The 12,631-nt window shown below is 36.8% G+C and overlaps 1 protein-coding gene across 3 annotated transcripts in view; it reads right to left on the reverse strand.

Moving 5' to 3' along the window:
- The window catches only part of MIPOL1 (mirror-image polydactyly 1), a 288,774-nt gene that overhangs the window by 246,033 nt on the left and 30,110 nt on the right, over window positions 1-12,631 (reverse strand). The window lies entirely within an intron of this gene.

The following is a 12,631-nucleotide window of genomic DNA, read 5'->3' on the forward strand; positions in this document are numbered from 1 at the left end:
TTAGACCAAGTCTAAAATTTCAAATTTGCCTAAAAATGTATAGGTATTCCCGCCATTTATCTTTCAAAATAAAACGCTTTTTTGATAAGAGGCATTCAAAAATGGGATTTCATTCCCCAATGTAACGACACTCAGGATCTTTTAAAATTTATTTTAAATCTGAGATGCTATTCCTACCTCCTTCCACAAAGTCACATTATGACGGCAAAGGTTTTTGGCTGACTCTGATTCTCGGCATTTTCTTTTCCTAATGCCTCCTTATTTTAATCACACATTTGTGCAAATTGAATCCGATAGTGTCAAACTAGAAATCATAATACTGCCTCATATCCAACTATAACTCTTAAAACCTCCAAATTTCATACTTCCTAGATTAGGAAATGTTGATAATTTCTGCATTGAAATGATTTCATTAAAAGGCCAAAGGGGAGGCAAATATTTTACCACATAACATAAACAATACATAGATATATGTTCTACTACTGGATTTTCATCTTAATAGACAAAAGTCTCTGAAACATTCATAGTCCTTGGCACCACCTTCTCTCCCAAAAGAATCCTACTCACTGTGCCCCACATCACAGCCCACTCACTCCCTACCAAGCTCCAGACAATCCCAGCTCCTCAGAACCAGGGAAAGCAAGAGGAGGTTTAGAGAGAAAGGATAAGGGATAAGAGTGGCCCCACACCTCAGCTCTCAATTTTAAGCTACATATACTATTGGATCCCTTAGTTCCACTATTAAAAATATTTAGAAAACTATGCACAACATATTTAACACACAGAGATACTCATTAAAGCAGTATATATCCTGCTCTAGTAATACTGAACATTTTTCTGTTCACTGAACTCACTAAGCTTTTTTCTTGCCTTACAACTTTTACACTTACTATTCCCTCTGCCCAGATTCATATTTTCTAGATCTGTACATGATTTTTCTCACCATTTTAGGTCTTGCTCAAAAATGATCTCTTCAAAAAGGTCTTGCCTGGCCATCCCAGTAAAGTAGAAATTCCTTTCTCATCACATTATCTACGCTACTGCCTTCAGGAAACTAATTTTTTCCAAGTTTATTTCATTGTTTTAGATATATCTCAGCCAACTATGTACAAGCAGTGTTACATGAAAGCAGGACCCTTGATTTTCTTCACCTGCATCCTTAGCAGAGTGTTTGGCATACAGTAAGTACTCAGTACGTATGTGCTAGACACACAGATAGATGGACAGGCAGATGACTAGCAAAAAAACCAGACCTAACATAAATGTTCACCAATCGAAAACCGGTCAAATAAAATACAAGAAATGCAAGAAATACACACTACGTGTGGAAGATTCTTTCAATAAGCACTTGTTAAGCACCAATATATTGTGTGTCAGACACTATTATAGGAGCTTGATAGAAAAATGGTGAAAAGACAAATGAATTTCCTACCCAAAATATGTCTTTCAGCAAAACAATATAGGCAAGGAATATGGATAAACTGAAAATAGAAAAAAGTAAAATTATACTTATACGTGCATACACGACTGAACAGTATTTTTACTGAGAACAATACTTTGGAAACTATTACCAGTGGTTACTAGGAAGAAACAGCCTAAGACATGAGGTGGAGTGACAGAATGAGGAAAACATCTCCATTTCAGTTTATATATATCAGCATAATTTGACTTTTTTTAACCATGTATTATTTTTAATTTAATAATTAAGTATGTATTAATAACTTTGGAATTGAGCAGAAAACTTTGATGGAAGCCAATTACATCTGAGAGATCCAAAATGAACGAAAGGAAGTAATCTATGACTCTCTTGAAACCCTGAAAAATTATTATTGTCTAATTAACCTTTCATATTTATACTTTGTATGGTTGTTTCCTTGCTTACTTGCTTTAAGTACAGGGAAACGTTTAAATTAAACTAATATATGGCAGGAATTTTTTCAAATAAAAGTTAAAAATGACTGAATTTCCTGAGAACTAAGCAAATAGTTCTTACAGCAATCACTTTTTTTGCTGTTCAACTGGGGATTGTTTACATCCCGTCTCAGTGTCTAGGATTCCGGTGTTTAAAAGCTCACAATACACCGAGTGGCTCTATGTTATGCCAGTAGTGCATGTTTGTCACAGAGTTCCCTACGCTCTAGTAATCGAGAAACTACTATCGAAAAACGTGTTCCTTCCCTGTCACTGAAGTTCACAGGGACATCAAATTAAGGGGAAACAGTATTTGGTATTTAAAATGCATGGCTTTTTCAACACAATATGCAATATACCACTTGGAATACTGCAACAATTTTCAGTGCCAGTTACAAACAACACTTTGAGGATGAGTATGGCATTGCATAGTCTACTGAGGTATTTTTTTAAAGTAACACTTTAAAACTAATATTATTTTCAGAGAGTTATTAGATACATGAGTTTCTAAAATGTCCTAAAATATTTTGCCCTAGGCCAAGCTAAACTAAATCACTTAATCTAGCACAGAACAAAATATAAAAACAAAGTCAGCTCATGGAATAGTTTCTCTAGGGAACAAACAGCCTGTTTTCTTAAGATTCATGTGGGTGCCAAGTTCTGACGCAACGCCACACACTCCTTCCCACAAAGGCTCACATTTCCATACAACCAAATGAAGTTCTTGGCAAACAACAACAGAACAGTATTAGAGAAAGTTAAGTGGATATGTAATGACAACCCGTATGAGTGATGGTTTAAAATAAAATCAGACAACAGCAATCAGAAAACGTCAATCTAAAATAAGATAAAAATAATCATACATGGTCTTAATACATCATACATCATATTGCGTACTAACAGATTTTATCAACAAGTATATATCTTAAAATCAATATACTCTAATAAAAAGTTATACTTTTCATTTTGAACATCTGATAGCAATTCACACATTACATAATTACTACAATGTGTATACAATCTGCTAAGATTAAAGTATCTAACCATTCCTATGCATTTTACTTTTAACATGTAATGATAAAACAACTTCTTGGTTGCAAAATATAATTACTAGAAACAAAATCTTTAAAGAGAGAAAAATAAATGTTAGGCTTACAGCTCTAATTTCTTATTCAACACAAAGAAAAGTCAGAGTCATCAGCCTCAGTTATCTGAGGAACTACAAAGCTTGTAATTTCTTTCTTATTAAAAATTATTTATTTACTTATTTATTTTACAGAAAGGGTAAGGGAGTGAGAGGGACATCAATCAGTTGCTTCTCGCATGCACCTGACCAGGACCAAACCTGCCACCCAGGCATATGCCCTGACCAGGAACTGAACCCATGAGCCTCAGCTTTGCGGGACAATGCCCAGCCAACTGAGCCACTCGATCAGGGCCAAAGCTTCATGAAAGTATTCTATTTGAAAACAAGCTAAATGAAAACTATTTAATACTATGGTCCTAAAATACACATTCTTCAGTTAAGGTAGAAAAGTACAGTATGAAAAGGAAAAATATTGGAAACCAAAATATATAGAGAAATTTCCTTCAATAAACACTTTCATTCTTCTTGTATTTAAAATTATAATTTCAGAGCTTCTGGCCAAGACAGAGGTGTAGGTAGATATACTTTGTCTCCTCACACAATCAAAAGAAGGATAACAACCAACTTAAAAACAAAAAACAACCCAAACTCCCAGATACTCTAACTGTATGTCAGCCTGACAACCAAGGAGGAGTTACAGAAACATTCATCCAGACTGGTAGGAGGAGTTGAGGGGCAAAGACATGAAGCTGGGGGGCAAGGACATGTGACAAGGCCTCAGCTGGCAGACTGGGGCAGGTAAGGCAGTGGCTGGCGGACATGGGAGGTCCCACATTCACATGTGATAAGCTGAGAGGAACAAATGGGGAGTGAGAGAGACCCCAAAACCCAGGGTTCCAGCATGGAAAACCAAAGTCTCAAAATCTCTGGCTGTAAAATTCTGTGGGGGTTGTGGTGGAGGGAGAAACTCCCAGTCTCATGGGAGAGTCCATGTGAGGGGCCCACAAGATCCTAGAACATACACGCCCACCTGGGAATCAGCACCCAAAAGGGCACAATCCACTTGTGGGAAGCAGGGAAGTGACTGAATGCTGAGCGAGAGCCAAAGAAGCTGTTATTGTTCCCTCTCTGACCCCTTCCCCACATACAGCACCACAATGCAGCCACATGGGTGGCTCCGCCCTGGTGAACACCTACACCTCAGCCCCTTACAATGTAACAGGTGTGCTGAGATAAAGAAATATGGTGCAAATGAAAGAGCAGATCAAAACTCCAGAAAAAGAACTAAGTGACGAGGAGATAGCCAACCTAAAAGATGCAGTTCAAAACACTGGTAATCAAGATGCTCACAAAAATGACTGAGTATGTTCGTAAAATAAAGGAAGAAGTGAAGGCTATGCAAAGTGAAATAAAGAAAAATATACAGGGAACCAACAGGGAAGGGAAGGAAACGGGTATCCAGATCAATGATTTGGAACAGAAGGAAGAGATAAACATTTCAACTGGAATACAACTGGAATTCAACTGGAATACAAGAAAAAAGAATTCAAAAAAATGAACAAGGCTTAGGAACCTCTGGGACAACTTTAAACATTCCAACATGTGAATCACAGAAGTGTCAGAAAGAGAACAGAAGAGCAAGAAATTGAAAACTTATTGGCAAAAATAATGAAGGGAAACTGCCCCAATCTGGCAAAGGAACTAGAAATCCAAGTCCAGGAAGCTCAGAGAGTCCCAAAGAAGTGTGGCCCAAGGAAGCACACACCAAGGCACATCATAATTAAGCTAGCCAAGATTAAAGGTAAGAAGAGAATCTTAAAAGCAGCAAGAGAAATGGAAACAGTTATCTACAAAGGAGTTCCCATAAGACTGTCAGCTGATTTCTCAAAAGAAACGTTTCAGGCAAGAAGGAGCTGGGAAGAAGTATTCAAAGTCATGAAGGGCAAGGACCTGCATCCAAGATTACTCTATCCAGCAAAACTTTCATTTAGAACAGAAGGGCAAATAAAGTGCTTCCCAGATAAGGTCAAGTTAAAGGAGTTCATCATCACTGAACTCTTATTATATGAAATGTTAAAGGGACTTATCTAAGAAAAATAAAATCAAAACTATCAACAGTAAAATGACAGTAAACTCACAACTATCAACAACTACACCTAAAAAATAACAAACAAAAACAAACTAAGCAAACAACTAGAACAGAAATAGAATCACAGAAATGGAAATCACATGGAGAGTTATCAGTAGGGAGGGTTAGGGGGAAGAATGAGGAGGAAAAGCTACAGGGAATAAGAAGCGTAATTGGTGACATAAAATAGGGGGAAGTTAAGAATAGTATAGGAAATGGAGAAGCCAAAGAACTTATATGTATGACCCATGGACATGAACTAAGGGGCAGGGGGAATGCTGGAGGGAAGGGTTGTGCAGGGCGGAGGGGAAGAAAGGGAATAACAAAATGGGACAACTGTAATAGTATAATCAATAAAATATACTTTAAAATAAAATTATAATTTCAACTATAAATTATATGTTAAGTACTGCACTACCTCTTCTATTCATCACACTATAGTGTTTCTTAGGACCTAGAAGGGTATGATAACTAAAAATCTACTTTGTAAAATACATTTAAAAAATCCCAAATGGCAAATCAACTGAATTAAAATATTACTTATAATATTAAGAGTAATATAATTGTGCAGTGTTCCAAAATATTAAGTAAATTAAGCAATGTGTGATGTTAATTTTTAAGAGATATTTCAAAAAAATACTGATGATCTTTTATTTTAAGAGATAAAAATTTTACTTCTTTCAGTACATCTCTATGATGTGTGCGTATATATATATATGTATATATATAAATCACAATTTATGAATTGTGATTTATGAATAACTTGGCTGTATGAATAACTTGACATTTTACAATACTAATTATGTAAGAAAACCTTTTATAAATTGTAAAATAATGAAGGGAAACAAAAACAAAAAAATGAAGAGAAAGGGTCTTCACGAGACTTATCCTGTCATATATATTAAAAATATTACAAAGCAGCAATCAAACACAACAAATGTCCTAGTGCAAGTGTTTGTAACACTAACTAATAAATGTTGTCCTGGGATGGGAGTGAGAGATGGAGAACTGGGGGTGGGAGGAGAGCAGGATTCACAGGACAGGCAGTATATGAGGGCACAGATGAGATAAGATTAACTAACATGAACCCTGAAGGATAACTGTTGAAGCTGGGTAATGAGTACACAGTGGTTTCTCTACTCTTCAATATTTGCAATTTTCCATAGTAAGTAGTTTAAAATGTATCATTAAAAAAAAGAGAATACGTAGCATGATTTACCTTCTAGCAAAAGTCATCAAATAATCTTTTACAGAACCAGCACCAAGACTTTCATTTTATATTAGCATTAATATAATACTAATGTATGAAAACCTTATCAATCTCATGCATGCGCACACACACAATATATCATGCAAAAAGTACTGCATATGTTTCACAGAAACATATATACACACTCCTCATATAGATACTATACTGCATGTCATCCAGAGAAAAGCCTACAAATTTCATCTTAGCATGTAGGAACTGAAAAGAAAATATTATCAGCAGAGGGATATGTACTGTATTTATTAAAATGCTTTGGAATTATTCCCTGACCTTAAATTTAGCAACTTCCTGAGGCTAAGACCTTATGTTACCAATAACCTAGTGCATATGGCAAATAGGTTAGGTACACGTTGTCGCCTTTAGCAAACATTTTCCTCATCAAGCTACTCAGAGACCATCTGCTACACCCTAAAGTGACATCCTAGTTAGTTAATCCTCTGACTTGCAATATAAGTAATCATGTTTATCCTTTTTGCAGTCATAACTACATGAACCATTCTGTATGCTAAAAAATAAACTGATGAAAGCAATCGAGATCTAAATAAATGCAGAGGCATACCATGTTCATGAAGGAAGATTCAACATAGTAAAGATCTCATAGCAATCAATATATTTAATGCAACACCAATTAAAATCACAACAGGATATTTTACAGATATAGACAGAATGATTCTAAAAGTTAAATGAAAACTCAAAGGAACAAAAATTGCGAAGGCAATTTGGAAATGAAAGAACAAAACTGGGAAGAGCACACTACCCAACTTTAATATTTACTGCCAAGCAACAGTAATCACAACAGCGTGGAACTGGCAAAAGATAAGACACCTGGGTCAAAGACACTAATGAGGGAGTCCAGAAATAAACCCAAATAAATCTGGCCATGTGATCTCTGCCAAAGGTGCAAAAATAATTCAGTGAAGGCTATTTTTCCAACAAATAATTGTTGGAACATCTACATGTAAAAAGTGCATATTAACCATGTACTAAACTTTACACCATTGGTGTAATAAAATGGGTCACAGATTTAAACGAAAGAAGAAAATCTATAAAATTTTTAGAAGAAACAGATAAAATACTTTCTTATATACCAGCAATGTTCAATTGGTACTTGAAATGAGATATAAAACTAACAAAATATGGACAAAATCTATATGAGGAAAACTATAAAACTGATAAAAATAAATCAAAGATCTAAATAAATAGAAAGATACTACATATACATGAAAAGGAGGGGTGTCCAACCTTTCGGCATCTCTGTGCCATACTAGAAGAAGAAGAGCTGTCTTGGGCCACACATTAAATACATTGTGACACGTAATCACAAAAATCTTTCATTTTTTAACAAAACTTACAGTTTTGTGTTGGGCTGCATTCATAGCCATAGTGGGCTACATGTGGCCCAAGACACCCCTTTAAAGGAAGATTCAATATCGCTAAGGTATCAGTTCTTTTTCTGGTCAAGATGGAGGTATAGGTACACAAACTTCACCTCCTCATACAACCAGAAAAGAATTACAACCAGACCTCAAAAACAAGTGACACCCAGAACCATCAGAACACCGAGCTGTATGGAAGTCTGACATCCCAGGATTTAAAGAAGCCACCTTCATCCAGACAGGGAGGAGGGGTGGAGTTGCAGAAATGGAGCAGAGAGGTGGGATGGTGTGGAGAAGCAGTGGTGGCGGTGAAATGGATGGTCCCACATTCACATGTGGTGGATAAAAATCAGGAGAAATACCATGGGAGAGAGGGATACTATGGGAGTGAGCAATCCCAGCCTCAGGCCAGGCTGCACAGCCCAGGGTTCCAGCACCAGAAAGATAAATCCTCACTACCTCTGGCTGAAGAAACCACTGGGAGTAGGGGCGGTGGAAGAAACTGCCAGATTTTCACCACTTAAAAGGCCCCCAAGGACTTAGAACCTACGCAAACCTCAGGGTAGCGCCCGGAAGGGTGCCAGTTGAATACAGGAAGAGGGTGAAGTGACTGAAAATGAAACTAGTGCCAGGTAAGTGTTCAGAAGCGAGGTAGCAGCACTGGCCTCTCTCAGAGACCCCCCCTCCCCACAGAACCACAAAGTGGTGGAGTGAGTTTCCTTGCCCTGGTAATTACAAAGGCTCTGCCCCACACAGTTTATAGGCGCCCTTGCTACACAGGCCACGCTACTAAGACAGGGAGTAAAGTAGCTCTACCTAATACATAGAAACAAACACAGGGAGGCTACCAAATTGAGGAGGCAAATAAATATGGCCCAAATGAAAGAACAAAACAAAAGTCCAGAAAAAGAACTAAACAAAACGGAGATAGCCAACCTATCACATGCAGAGTTCAAAACACTGGGGATCAGGATGCTCAGAGAACTCACTGAGTATGGCAGAAAAATAAAGGAAGAAATGAAAGTTATACAAAGTGAAATAAAGAAAAACATACAGGGAACAAACAGTGAAGGGATGGAAGACAGGATACAAATCAATGATTTGGAACAAAAGGAAGAAATAAACATTCAACCAGAAAAAAAGAAGAAACAACAATTTTAAAAAATGAGGAGAGGCTTAATAAGCTCTGGAGCAACTTTAAACCTACCAATACCCAAATCATAGGGGTGCCTATAAGAAGAGAGAGTGAGAAGAGAAAGAGCAAGAAATTGAAAACTTATTTGAAAAATAATGAAAGAAAACTTCCCTAACTTGGTGAGTGAAATAGACATAGAAGTACAGGAGGCACAGAGAGTCCCAAACAAGTTGGACCTAAAGAGGACCACACCAAGACATATCATAATTAAAATGCCAAAGGTCAAAGATAAAGAGAGAATCTTAAAAGCAGCAAGAGAAGAGAGTTGCCTGCAAAGGAGTTCCCATAAGACTATCAGTTGATTTCTCAAAAGAAACCTCACAGGCAAGAAGGGGCTGGAAATAATTATTATAAGTGATGAAAAGCAAGGACCTACAACCTAGATTACTCCATCTAGCAAAGCTATCATTTAGAATGGAAGGGCAGATAAAGTGCTTCTCAGACAAGGTAAAGCTAGAAGAGTTCATCATTGCCAAGCCATTATTATATGAAATGTTAAAGGGACTTACCTAAGAAGAGAAGATCAAAACTATAAACAGTAAAATGACAACAAACTCACAACTATCAACTGAATCTAAAAAACAAAAACAAACTAAACCATCAGAACAGGAACAGAATCATAGGTATGGAGATCATTTAGAGGGTTATCACCTGGAAGGGGAAGGGGGAGAAGAGGGGAAATGGTTCAGGGATTAAGAAGCATAATTGGTAGGAACAAATTAGGGGAATATTAAGAATAGCATAGGAAAGGGAGAAGCCAAAGAACTTACACACGGGACCCACAGACACAAACTAAGGGTAGGGACTGCTGGAGGGAAGGAGGGTACCAGGTGCAGGGGTGCAAAGGGGGAAAATTGGGACAACTGTAACAGCATAATCAATAAAATATAATTTAAAAAATATATCAATTCCTTCCAACTTGATCTATAGATTCAGTGCAATCCCAATCAAAATCCAAACAAGTTTTTTTTGTATGACTACTGATAAACTCCTTTTAAGGTTAATATAGAAAGACAGAAGACCCAGAATAGATGACAAAATGCTGAAGAACAAAGTCACAAGACTGACACTACCCAACTTCCAGACTTAGTATAAAGCCATTATAATCAAGACCGTGTGGTGCTAGTGAATGAACAGACAAATAGGTCAATGGAGGAGAGAGCCCACAAATAGACCCACACAGAGGCAAGTGATCTTTGACAGAGGAGCAAAGGCAATTCAATAGAAAAAGATGGTTTTTCAACACAGTGCTGGGACAACAGGGCATCTGCATGCAAAAAAATAAATAAATCTAGGCAGAGGCTGTACACCTTTTATAAAAGTTAAGTCAAAATAGATCACACACCTAAATGTAAAATACAAAGTGATAAAGCTCCTAGAATATTTCACATACATGAAAATCTAACTAATCTTGGGTTTGTCGCGACTTTTTAGATACAACATCAAAAGTACAACCCATGAAAAACAAATTGATAAAATCAACTTCATTAAATTTAAATCTTCCGCTCTGTGAAGGACACTGTTAAGAGAATGAAATAAGCCACTTGGAGAAATATTTGCAAAACACACCTCTAACACAGGACTGATATCCAAACTATGCAAAGAACTCTTAAATCTCAACAAAAAAGCGCGAATGATCCAATCTGAAATGGGCAAAAGGTATGACCATGCACCTCACCAAGAAGATATAGAGAAGACAAATAAGTATATAAAAAGGATGAATATTATATGCTACTAGGTGACTGCAAATTAAAATAATAAGATATCACCACACACAATTAGAATGGCTAAAATCCAAAATACTGACAACACCAAATGCTGACAATGATGTGCAGCAACAAGAACTCTTACTCACACCCTGGCTGGTATGGCTCAGTGGACTGAGAGCTGGCCTGCGAACCAAAGGGTTGCCGGTTCAACTCCCAATCAGTGCACATGCCTCGGTTGCAGGACAGGTCCCTGGTGGGGGGGGGCACACAAGAGGCAACAGCACACTGATGTTTCTCTCCCTCTTTCTCCCTCCCTTTTCCTCACTCTAAAAATAAATAAAAATCTTTTTTAAAAAACCCTCTTATTCACTACTGTTGTGAATATAAATGGTATAGCCACTCTGGAAAAACAGTTTGGGAGTTTCTTACAAAACTAAACTTACTCTTACCATACTATCCAGCGATTGGACTTCTTGATATCCATCATACTCCTTGATATTTACCCAAATGAGGTGAAAACATATATCCACACAAACATCTATACACAACTATTAATAGTAGCTTTAGTCATAATTATGAAAACTTCAACACAACCAAGATGTCCTCCAATGGGTAAATGGATAACTAATTTGTGGTACATCCACACAATGGAATGTTATTTAGCAATAAAAAATGATCTATGTAGCCATGAAAGCTCATGGAGGAACCTTAAATACATATTTCTAAGTGAAACTAGACAATCTGAAAAGAGTACGTATTATAGAATTACAAACATATCACGTTTTGGAAAAGGCAAAACTATGGCAATAGTAAATAATCAGTTGTTGCCAGCGGCTGGGGGATGGAGTGGGAGGGTAGAGTGAAGGGATGAATACTAAGCAGAGTACAGGGGACGTCTAAGGCAGTGAAGCTATTCTGTATGATGCTGTAATGGTGGATATACATCATTTTCTAAAACCCACAGAATGCACGACACAGTGAGTGAACCCTAATGTAAAAATGGGCTTTAGTTAATAATAATGTATCAATATTGGCTCACCAACTGTAACAAGTATAAGACGTTAATGCAAGATGTTAATAATAAGGGAAAGTGGAGGGTGGGAGGGTAAGAGGTTATATGAGAACTCTCTGCAACTTCCCAGCAACTTTACTGTAAACCTAAAACTTCTCAAAAACTTTTAAAAATGGGTCATATATCTAAATGGAGGCAACAAACCTACAATTTTTAAGGAAGAAAACATAAGAAAATCTTCATTAGGTAGAGTTCTTAAGAACAACACCAAAAGAACCACCCACGAAGGAAAAAAATGATAAATTTCACCTTATCAAAATCTAAAATTTTTGATCTGCCAAAGAACTGCCAAGGTTATTAAAAGACAAATTACAGGCCGAAAAAAAATATGTACAAATTGTGTTCTGACAAAGGACTTGTATCCAGAATATATAAAGAACTATCAAAACTCTACAATAAAAAAAACATAATCAAAGGATTTGAATGAACACTTAGAAAAGAGGTTTTAAAGATGGCACATGCAAGTATATTACACTCACTGTAATCAGTAATTAGAGAAATACTAATTCTAACCATGATGAGATACTATTACACATGTAAAAGACTGAAATAGAAAATATTGACAATATCCAGTGCGGAGGAAGAAGGACCACTGGTGCAAATGCAAAATAGCACAGCCAACGTGGGAAATGATTCGGGCATTTCTTACACAGTTAAACATACACTTGGCATCTGACCTAGCAAGTTCACTGCTGGGTATTTACCCTAAAAATAATAACTCACGTCCTCACACAAAAATCTGTAGCAAAAACCTCAAAACAACTCTTCCGTCCTCCAACATGTGAATGGATAAACAAACTGTTGTCCATATATCTAATGAATGGCATAGGCACAGCAACGAAGGAACAAACTTGATCCACGCAACAACTCGGGCAAATCTCAAAGA

Source organism: Desmodus rotundus, chromosome 7, assembly GCF_022682495.2.
Source record: "Desmodus rotundus isolate HL8 chromosome 7, HLdesRot8A.1, whole genome shotgun sequence".
NCBI lineage: Eukaryota > Metazoa > Chordata > Mammalia > Chiroptera > Phyllostomidae > Desmodus > Desmodus rotundus.